The sequence below is a fragment of the Polypterus senegalus genome, chromosome 3 (assembly GCF_016835505.1).
Source record: "Polypterus senegalus isolate Bchr_013 chromosome 3, ASM1683550v1, whole genome shotgun sequence".
NCBI lineage: Eukaryota > Metazoa > Chordata > Cladistia > Polypteriformes > Polypteridae > Polypterus > Polypterus senegalus.
Genome location: NC_053156.1, coordinates 242,416,680 through 242,428,023, shown reverse-complemented (window position 1 = coordinate 242,428,023; position 11,344 = coordinate 242,416,680). Strand labels below are relative to the sequence as shown.

The window sequence follows — 11,344 nt, the reverse complement described above, 5'->3', positions numbered from 1 at the left end:
AACACACTTTTTTTAATAGCTTTCAAGTGCAGCTAGATTCATGTTGTTTTACTTGGTTTTATTTGCTTTTTTGTTGAAAAGCATCTGTGCTAATTGTTATATAACTTGTAATCTTGTTATCCTTCACCTTGCCTTTTAGGTTTTGTATGTTCGGCACTTTGGTTAACACATTGCTGATTTTAAATGTGATTTATAAATAAAATTTGCTTGCTTGCTACATCTTTATTGTAAATGATCTATATATTTTTAAATGTTTTTATTTGGTATGTAAAGCATTTCATAATAGATCTTACTCTGAAAAGTACTCTAATTAAGTTATTCTAGAAAATCATGCATTAATGACATCTAAATAGTATAATTTAGAAAGATACAAGTCAATACAGAAAATGCAAATACAGCATTTGTCAAATTTGTAGCCCTTGATCACAGTTTTGAGAAACCTAACATTACTCATAATAAAAAGTATGATCAAATGCTTTTTTTATTTTAACAAATAATGTTTTAAATCTTGTCAGAATAAAGATAAAGCCCTATTCCTTAAGATGTGGAACACCATACAGCACTTACTGCTTGCAGCTACATGAAACATAAGCACTTCTTCAAGCATGCAGGTTACCCAACCTAAGGGCATGTTAGTTAAAAGGTGAGCAGAGGATATGATCAATTATGAGCAAATGTAAAACAAAGGAAGGAAAAAACAGAGAGATAGCATCAAACATTAAGATAAAAAGACACCATTATTAAAATCTTTTGCCAAAGTGTTGACATTACCTTAGTTAATTACCATGTTCACTGCCTCAGGTGGAGAACTTCTGGATCTGTGCCAGTGTTTGGCATTACATTTCCTAACCTTTGGTTTCTTTACTTTTTGGAGCCTGTAATTAGTGGTTCACACATTGTCTAGAAAGTTCTTTTTACATGACTTGGCACTGTAGCCATAACATGATTAAATCTACGATTTCAGCTTGCAATAAGGAATGCAGCCTGCAGCCCTGCTCTTTGCATTTAAATTATATGTCGATTACTTATTACTGTATAATGTTTTATTTAAAGCATTACACTGCTTATATATTCCTGCTGTTGAAATTATAAAACATTACTTTTGTGTAATATTAAGTTGCTAATTAAGATTAAATGTATAATTGTTTTATTATAAGCTATACTTTCTTGTTTTTGTATGAAGGATTACTGTACATTTGTGGACTTCGATTATTAACTGTGCAGACTTGACCAAGATAATTAACAAAAAAAAATGGTCAAACCATAATATGGTTTGCAATATGAACAGTAAAATAATGCATTTACTACTACACAACAAAGTATATTATAATGGAAGAATATAGATAACATTATAATACATTTTACATGTGTAAAAATTTGATGTCAAAAATATCCTGGTTTCTAATCATTACTGTCAGTGAAGCAGACAGCTAAAGGATATAAATTACTTGTTACATTAGGATTCTTGTGAATGTCTTCTTTTTCTTTTTCCAGCCTTGGAGTTTCCCTTGACATCAGCCATTAGAATTAACTCACAGAGCACATGCATCCTCTCTACATTTTATTGTTCTGCCTAATAAATATGAAGCTAATCAGTACCGTACATATCACCCTGTTCCTGATCTGTAGATAGCTGGGATACATTTGTTTTTTTCCTTTCAAGATTACTACATTTCATTGTGTCTTCTTTCTGAAAAAATATCTTTATGAACCGTGTATCACATTCTGCAAACAACAATGAACATAAGGACTGGTGTCATCTTCTAGGCATGTTTCATATTGAGAAGCTGGGGAGAACTCTCTGAACACAATGATCTTATCTGCCAAGAGGCCTCCGAGGCAGGGAGAGGAGTGGAATAAATTAACTGTCACCCTGAAAAAAAACAAAACATTTTTATTGTTAATGGTCAAAGTAGGCCTATACAATAACCTTAATAAATGAGTATTTGCAAAATAAGGCATCACAGTAATTTATATTGCTGCTTCAAAGCTCCATGAAGCTCAGATTTAAAACCAGCCTAATGGCTGTTTTTGTGAAGTTTATATACTCTTCCCTTTTTCTTGTGGCTTTTCTACAAATCTCAGTTTGTGCACATTATGTTGATTGATGGGAATAATTTGACTATGAGAGCATGTGAAAGAGTGTGACCTTTCAAAAACTGGTGTCATGTTCTAGAATTTGCTCCTACCTTGTTGTGCTACCATCAGGGTGGATTTTGACTTCTTGTGATTCTTTATTTAAATAAGCAGATTCAGAAGATGAGTTAATTAAAACATCTTTGAAATTCCACATTCATTATGTAATGATTCTGTGTACATAAAAAGTTTCTTTTCTACTTTTATGTTCTTCATTTTTTTTAGACTTCACAGGTTTGTTATCAGTAAGCAGTGACTAACTAACTGCACACAGTAAAACCTGACATAAAGATGCTGTCTGTCTTTGCTGCACACAAAGCTTCTATTTAGGGTGAATGGCCTCTGGCTCTGTCTTCATGAATACACTTTTGGAGCCACATCTTCTTCAATCAAAATGTAGCATTTGTAAATGGCCTGTTAGGAAATTCAAAGTGCTAAATTTTACTGTTATATTTAATAACACTTCTCAAAAGGCCAAAAACATTCCTTAATTATTCGTACAATATGATGCTACCCTTCCAGTAATGCTCTACCACAACCAGCAAGCTCTACATGTATTCAGCCAAAGTGAGACGACTTACCTCAATAGTGCAGAGTTCTTCCTACTTTCTGCATATATTTTTAAATTCCCTACTGATCTGATTTTTTCTGACTTGTTTGATTTCAGATGCTACAACCGAGAATACCTGCAGGCCAAAATAAAGTTCTTAAAAATGCCTCCCAGCAGTAATAAATAATAAATGTTTAAGGTAAAAGTTACAGATAAAATATTTTACTGTTCCATGCTAGGCATTAGTCTTATTTAACACACTGAGAATTACTTTTAAATCCACTGTGCCAAGTAAGCCTTGCATCAAATTTCATCACCCTTTTAATGCTTTTATGCAATGTAATGATTGAAACTCTTTTTAAAACATGCGGTATTCAGTATACTAAATATAGTAAAAACTCTGCACATCAATGTGGATATTATTCATCTGGAGCTCCCTTCAAATGTCACATTTTGGTTTATCACAATGGCATGTTAATTAAAGTAAAAACATATAACATTGAAATTACAGCATTTGTCCCTTTGAAGGGCTAGCAGCAAAGATAACACTGCAAATCTGGTTTAAATCCAGAAGACATTACAGAGAGCGATGAAAGCATGCCATTATGCCATTACTGGAAAAAGAAAAACTTACCCAAATAAACAATATTTATATAGCACACTACCACAAGATTGCAAGGACCACAATCACCTTGGTTAGGTGCCTTTCTCTTGCCTTATGGACATAAAAAAAAGTATTAAAATAACACATTGCTAGATCAACTCAATTTATTTTGACACAGTACATTTCTATTCTGGAAAGAGCGCAGCACACATTCAAATATATAACACAGTTAAAATAATGCACTATATGCATTATTGCAGCAATAAATACAAAACTATATATACTATATATATATATATATATAAACTGCTCAAAAAAATTAAAGGAACACTTTGAAAACACATCAGATCTCAATGGGAAAAAGAAATCCTCCTGGATATCTATACTGATATAGACTGGGTAATGTGTTAGGAACGAAAGGATGCCACATCGTTTGATGGAAATGAAAATGATCAACCTACAGAGCCCTGAATTCAAAGACGCCCCAAAAATTAGAGTGAAAAAATTATGTGGCAGGCTAGTCCATTTTGCCAAAATTTAATTGCAGCAACTCAAAATTGTACGCAGCACTTTGTATGGCCCCTGTGTTCTTGTATACATGCCTGACAACATCAGTGCATGCTTCTAATGAGATGACAGACGGTGTTGTGGGGGATCTCCTCCCAGATCAGGACCAGGGCATCACTGAGCTCCTGGACAGTCTGAGGTGCAACCTGGTGGCATTGGATGGACCAAAACATAATGTCCCAGAGGTGTTCCATTGGATTTAAGTCAGGAAAGTGTGGTGGCCAGTCAATGGTATCAATTCCTTCATCCTCCAGGAACTGCCTGCATACTCTCACCACATGAGGCCAGGAATTGTCGTGCACCAGGAGCCACTGTACCAGCATAGGGTCTGACAATGGGTCCAAGGATTTCATCCTGATACCTAATGGCAGCCAAGGTGCCTTTGTCAAGCCTGTAGCGGTCTGTGTGACCCTCCATGGATATGCCTCCCCAGACAATTATTAACCCACCACCAAATTGCTCATGCAGAATGATGTTACAGGCAGCATAATGTTCTCCATGGCTTCTCCAGACCCTTTCACTTCTGTCACGTGCTCAGGGTGAACCTGCTCTCATCTGTAAAAAGCACAGGGCACCAGTGGTGCATCTGCCAATTCTGGTATTCTATGGCGAATGCCAATCGAGCTGCATGCTGCTGGGCAGTGAGCTCAGGGCCCATTAGAGGACATGGGGCCCTTGGGTCACCCTCATGAAGTCTTTCTGGTTGTTTGGTCAGAGACATTCACACCAGTGGCCTGCTGGAGGTCATTTTGTAGGGCTCTGGCAGTGCTCATCCTGTTCCTCCTTGCCCAAAGGAGCAGATACTGGTCCTGCTGATGGGTTATGGACCTTCTATGGCCCTCTCCAGCTCTCCTAGAGTAACTGCTTGTCTCCTAGAATCTCCTCCATGCCCTTGAGACTGTGCAGGGAGACACAGCAAACCTTCTGGCAATGACACGTATTGATGTGCTATCCTGGAGAAGTTGGACTACCTGTGCAACCTCTGTAGGGTCCAGGTATCGCCTCATGCTATTAGTAGTGACACTGACTGTAGCCAAATGCAAAACTAGTGAAGAAACAGTCAGAAAAGATGAGGAGGGAAAAATGTCAGTTGCCTCCACCTGTTAAACCATTCCTGTTTTGGGGGTCATCTCATTGTTGCCCCTCTAGTGCATCTGTTGTTAATTTCATTAACACCACAGCAGCTGAAACTGATTAACAACCCCCTCTGCTTACTTAACTGACCAGATTAATATCCCATAAGTTTCATTGACTTTATGCTATACTCTGATTAAAAAGTGTTCCTTTAATTCTTTTGAGCAGTATATATATATATATATATATATATATATATATATATATATATATATATATATATATATATATACATTGTGAAGAAAACTAGGGAGTCAATGGCCCAAACCCCCAAACACAAACACACCAAGAGTCCCGGGTGCAATTAAAGGGTGGTAGATTTACCCCCATTCCTTCTACAGTACCACAAAGTATCACAAAAGCACAGGTTTCTTTCTCCAGTAGACAAAATTCTCTCTCCTTCCAAATCTTACCACAACACTGCCCTCCTCCAGTTGAGTGTTGCCTTTCTTCCTCCCAGCTCCGACTGACCTGAGTAAGGGAGTACGGTCCCTTTTATTAAGGAACTGGGAGTACTTCCGGTGCCAGGGCCACTGCCCCATGGAAGCACTCCTGGGTCATATGAAGGTTCATTACAGCAGGGCGCTTGTCTCCCTGCAGCACCCTCTTGCGGTACCCAGTGACCCCAGCAGGGCTGCTCTGCTGGAATTAATTCCCTGCATGCCCTGCTGGCTTCCCACTGGGTATCAATATCCAGTGCAGCTGCCATCTAGCGTGCTGGGGGGGAATAATAACCTCCAGTGACATCTTCTCTTTGTCCGGCCATCCTTTCTGGCTCTATCTTGCAGGTCTGATCCCCTTCTCCTCCGCAGCTGGGATGTCTGACTGTTTGCTAGGAGCCTTCCGTCCAGGTAAGGAACCATTCCTTCATCTGGCATTAGCAACATATACATAAGCAGTACATATAAACATATACATATATGCATACTGTTTATACACATATTTAGTAATAGGAGAGGCCCTCAAGGTAGGAAATGATACAAAACTAAGGCAGAAAAAATAGTAATTCAAAGCACAAATAATCAGTAGGAAAACAGCCATACCTACCAACTGAGTTAATGTGCGTTGGACCCCTGTCTGTCTGGAGAGGTACCTTGCCTATTTGTCTATCACTGTACCAACACAGCACACTCTATTTTTCTTGTCTTTTTTTTCCTTTTCTCTCTCTTCAGACCTTTGCTGCTCTTTTTTCTGACAGTTGAGTATTTGTCAACTGTCCTCCCAACTCTCTACTAAACTGAACTCTGCTCTGGAGCCAGTTTTAAACATTGGCTGAACTCTAAAAATCACATCTAGCATGAAGGACACATTAGGGTAGAACTTCCTCAAGCCATCTTGTATCTTCCTGTACACCTGAGCCTTCCATTACCGCTAAAAGGCCAGGTTTACAGTATGTAGGGATTGGCATAGTTCCATATATTTTCTACTGAAGCTAAGTGCTCTCTAACAGCCAGGCGGTTTTGAGACCTCTTGTGTTTACTCCTTTGCCTCACTAGTTCTACAAAGAGAAGATCAATTATTCCTGCCAGTAACTGAGTCACCTGCCTCCTCCCATACTGGAATAAAGAGAAGCTATATTGTATGTATCCTCTTTAATAAAACCCCTGTGTGCGTCCAGGTGTCCGTGTGTGTGTCTTCTGGTGAAGTACGCATGCGCGGGGCCACACGACATGTGTTCAGTCTCTTCCTGTGCATTCCCTGTGCAGAGAGAGAGACAGACACACAGAAAGGCGCACGAGAGACAGACACACACAGGCGCGCGCGAGACAAATACACACAAAGGAAACCCCTGTGTGTGTTCAGGTGTTCATGTGAATGTTTTCTGGTGAAGTGTGCATGTGCGGGGCCACACGACACGTGTTCAGTCTCTTCCTGTGCATTCCCTGTGCAGAGAGAGAGACAGACACACACACACACAGCCGCGTGAGAGACAGACACACACACAGGCGCGTGCGAGACAGACACACACACAAAGTATTTATTTATTTGGCTGACATCTTTATCCAAGGTGACTTATAGCATTTGAGATCCAAAGTCCTGAGTCTTAACCACTATACCACACTGTGGTACGCTACCTGTGACTTTTTTTGTTTGCAAAATTAAAACTGCGACTGAATGGAAGTTTTGCTACTGTCTTAGAAATGCAGAGAAAAAAAGGAGGCTCTAAAAATGGCAACAAAAGGTGAGTACATGAAATGCTTCCAGGAACCGTGAAAAATTTATTGCATATATATATATATATACAGTATATATATATACAGTATATTACTAATATGTATAAGGCAAATTATGTTCGTATGTGAGTATGTAGTGATTTCAGCATGTTTGTGCAGCACATTGACAAAAAATATTTTTTAAACTTTTTTGTAACAAAAAAATAATCTGTCCAGGTGCATAAATTAGTACTCAAAGTCAACTTATCTTTTTTGTAACAGAATGAAGAAAATATTCTGCTTTGCTTTAGCATCCATGAAATTGGCAACTAGCCAAGGCGATCTATCAAATCTTTGGTTTTGTTATTTATATCTTTTAACTTGTAACTTCAAAATAACTACAATAGCATTTTTTCTGTTCCAAGGAAGGGATTGAAAGACATTTTATTATTGTGCCCACATACATTGCTAATGCACACCTTTACATGTCAAAGTTCTTTTTAACTTTTCAATTTTTGCCCAATATCTTATATGGATTTGCTTCTTGATGACCTTCACCATATCCCCTAGGTAATCCAAGGTCTTTAAGAGCACAATGTGAATATAGATATATAGATGTCAAAGAAACTAGGTTTAAATTTGACAGCCTAGTGTAGAATATAAATGTGGTAATCTCTGGCAAATCCTCTATATCTTCTAATTCAAAATACAGCCTAGTCTTTCTAAATATAATTTAAAAGCAATTTAAAAATTCACAAAATTAAAAAGAAAGACAGAAAAAGGGGACTTGGAAAGCCATGGTTGCCATACTTTGGATTAAAGAAGACACATAAGGAGAAAAATATACTTATAATGTAGATAATAATATAGAATTAGGTATAGCAATTTGAATATGGTTAATATTTGTCATTATTGTATTCCTAAGGAACGTAGGCATAAAGATTAGTTTTTATAAAGCTTAGGCTTTTATAAGTGCAAGCATACAAACTACTTCCAGAAAAAAAGGGCATTCATCATTATTATGGCTGTCCATCAATCTGATGATGATGCTCTCCATCTACCTCTGTAACACTTCCTTCTGTGTATGTGCTGGTAGGAGAGCAGCCCACATTTGTGAAAGGCAAAATCTGGGGGCAGAGCAAGCAGGGGAAATGACACCTTGGCACAGCTAGTTGATTTTGATAGAAATTTCTTGCTGCTCTCTTTTTCTTTCGTTGATGGGTCCATTCTTCTTCAAACTGACAGACTCCTTTGATGACAATCTGCCTCAGAAGTGTTCAACCATCGGTTAATATCTTGATCCACCCATGTGGGATGGAACAGGCCTTGAGAGAACACTTCAAATGGTCCTTCCAGCTTTTCTTTGGACTGTGATGAGGTCGGGATCCTTTAGTGAGTTCACCATTCAGGACCAACCATGCGGATAACATTCCTCAATGCTGGTTGATGAGCAGCATTCCAGAATTTTGGTGTCTAGGATCCTGTTATCTATGCCCAGAATCTGGGATGCTATAGTAGCAATGTGGGATGCTACTAGGATTCACAGCCAAACAGAAGTATTGACATGCACACCATGTGACAGACCATGACTGTGGCTGCCATGCAGGGATTCTGGTTTGATAAGACATGTTTGTGGAGGCAGCCAAAATCAGAGGAGGCATGTCAATGGCAATGGAGATATCATAAGAGATTATACTTCCAAGATTGTTTGTTCCCCCATGTTGTGTTGTCAGTCCTGATGTCCATTAGAGGAACTGCTGGAGGCAGTCTGCTGGGTTAACACCTTGGATGTGCTGATTTTCTGATTCATCCAGCCATATACCAAGTGTAAGGTCAGAATGATCCTTTGAAGTCCATCTGAGTGACGAGCCACGCCAGCAACATCAGCATACTGGATTATTGCAATTTTTGAGTGGGCTGTCAATTTTTGGTGGTTGAAAATATTGCCATCCAGTCAGTAATATACGTATGATCTATGTTCCAACCAGATAAGAGAGGTAGATGTTGAAAAGCACTGGAACCAGGATGCAGCCTTACTTAACACCAATAAGACTTTGAAGGGAGCAGAAATTTCCCACCAACAAGGATCTTCACTTTTATTTCATCATGGAAGAGATGGACCATGGTGAGGATCTCATTGGACATCTGAACTTACGGAGCACTTCCCAAAGCATATCACAGTTGACTGCATTAAATAGCTAATGAATTTGCTAATGAAAGTGAAGCTGATGTCTTGCTGGTGTCTAACATCTGCAGACCAGACTAAAGCCACATTGAAGCAAGAAGGACCACAAATTCATTTGATGGCATTGTAGAAATGATAGGTCTTGTTCTTATCTGCATAGGGTGAGATCCCAGGAGCCTTGTTGATCTATCAGTCATTCTTGATTTTGTGTAGCCTATGTTGTGCAATCAATCTTTTTTTTTTCCACTTCTGCATTAGGGAAACTGATGACAGTGAACTTAAAATGTTGGTTTCTTGATCTCCAAGAGGGGGGAATCTCATTCATCTGTGGCCTCATCAAACTAGCCTGGATTTTTCTTCTTGAGAATTCCTAGAGCTTTCTTTATCAACGTCAGGATTGTTTACTATAATGTCACTATACGTGGTTGCAATCAGGATCTGAGTATTTAATGGATCTCTGGGGTAAATGGTCACAAGGGATGTGACATTGAGTCATGTCTTGCGGAGTTGTTTTCAAGTAGGTGGTCTGAATACGGCATGCAACAGGGACCAGACAAGTCTATGATCTGTCTAGTATTCTGCCCCTCACATCACTCATATGATCTGGATGACCTGAAGATCATGCTAACAGACATTGATATAGTCTATAAGGTGCTTGTTCACCATCTTTTTGGAGTTTGCACATTCTCTACTTTACTTTTCTAAATGGGTTTTTCTTCAGGCACTATTGTACATTTTTATCCAACATCCAAAATACAGAATTTACAATATATTCTTATTGGAGATTCCAAGTTAATGCTGCATGAAAATAGACAATAGGCCAAGCATATAAGGCAACTAGAAATACTGAAACTTCATACAAGCAATTTCGCTAAGAACATTAGAACAATTTAATTACAGCAAAGAATATATTTCAAAGGATATAACTTATTCCATATATGCTCTGTTTCCTGCAAAAAAAAAAAATCTATAATTTTAAATGTACTCTTAACTATTCCCACTATGAAGACCTTGTTCTTACTGATACATTATATTTTAAAGTAACACCTAGAATCCACATACTTATCACCCTCATTATTTTAGACATTTCTAGTTTATATTCTCATATTTCATATACTGTAGCCTACAACAATTAATTTCTTAACTGGGCTTTATGTGTGTATAGACTAAGGCTTTTTAAAAGACAAAATTCCAATTTGTTCACTTCTCCGACACAAGTTTTATATATTCTGGCAATGTCTATGCACTAAAAGTTAAATACAGATCAGATATTCCCAGTTCCAATATATAATCGTTTTAGGAACTGTATTGCTTCTGATATTACTAGTATATAACATCCATCCATTTTCTAACCCGCTGAATCCGAATACAGGGTCACGGGGGTCTGCTGGAGCCAATCCCAGCTAACACAGGGCACAAGGCAGGAACCAATCCAGGGCAGGGTGCCAACCCACCGCAGGACACACACAAACACACCCACACACCAAGCGCACACTAGGGCCAATTTAGAATCGCCAATCCACCTAACCTGCATGTCTTTGGACTGTGAGAGGAAATTGGAGTACCCGCAGGAAACCCACGCAGACACGAGGAAAACATGCAAACTCCACACAGGGAGGACCCGGGAAGCAAACCCGGGTCTCCTAACTGCGAGGCAGCAGCGCTACCACTGCACCACCGTGTATATAACATGACTCTCAATACTAACAATCCTAATAATATGTGTAACACATATTGCATTCACAAATCATTCAGTTTTATGTCACTTAACTCATAAAGGAAGAAGAAAACAGACTCACAGCATGCCATGGAGCAACTAGAAGATACAATATCTCTGGGTAGAAAAAAGCATTGCAATATTGCATGGAAAAAATGTTTATGGACATGTTTCCTATTCCTATTAATCATTATATGTGCAGTTCCTAGAAAAAGCATACACCCCATTGGAAGTTTTTACATTTTACTATTATATGCTGTAAAAATTGATTCATGGTGGATTTAATTTAGCTTTTTTG

The 11,344-nt window shown here is 38.4% G+C and overlaps 1 long non-coding RNA gene across 1 annotated transcript in view; it reads right to left on the bottom strand.

Moving 5' to 3' along the window:
- Positions 1-641: 641 nt before the first annotated feature.
- Positions 642-11,344, bottom strand: part of LOC120526884 — a 47,306-nt gene continuing 36,603 nt past the window's right edge. The window contains exons 2-3 of the long non-coding RNA XR_005633213.1: positions 2,718-2,822; positions 642-1,873 (exon numbers count right to left, since the gene is read on the bottom strand). This is a non-coding gene — a long non-coding RNA (uncharacterized LOC120526884). The remainder of the gene's footprint in view (positions 1,874-2,717; positions 2,823-11,344) is intronic.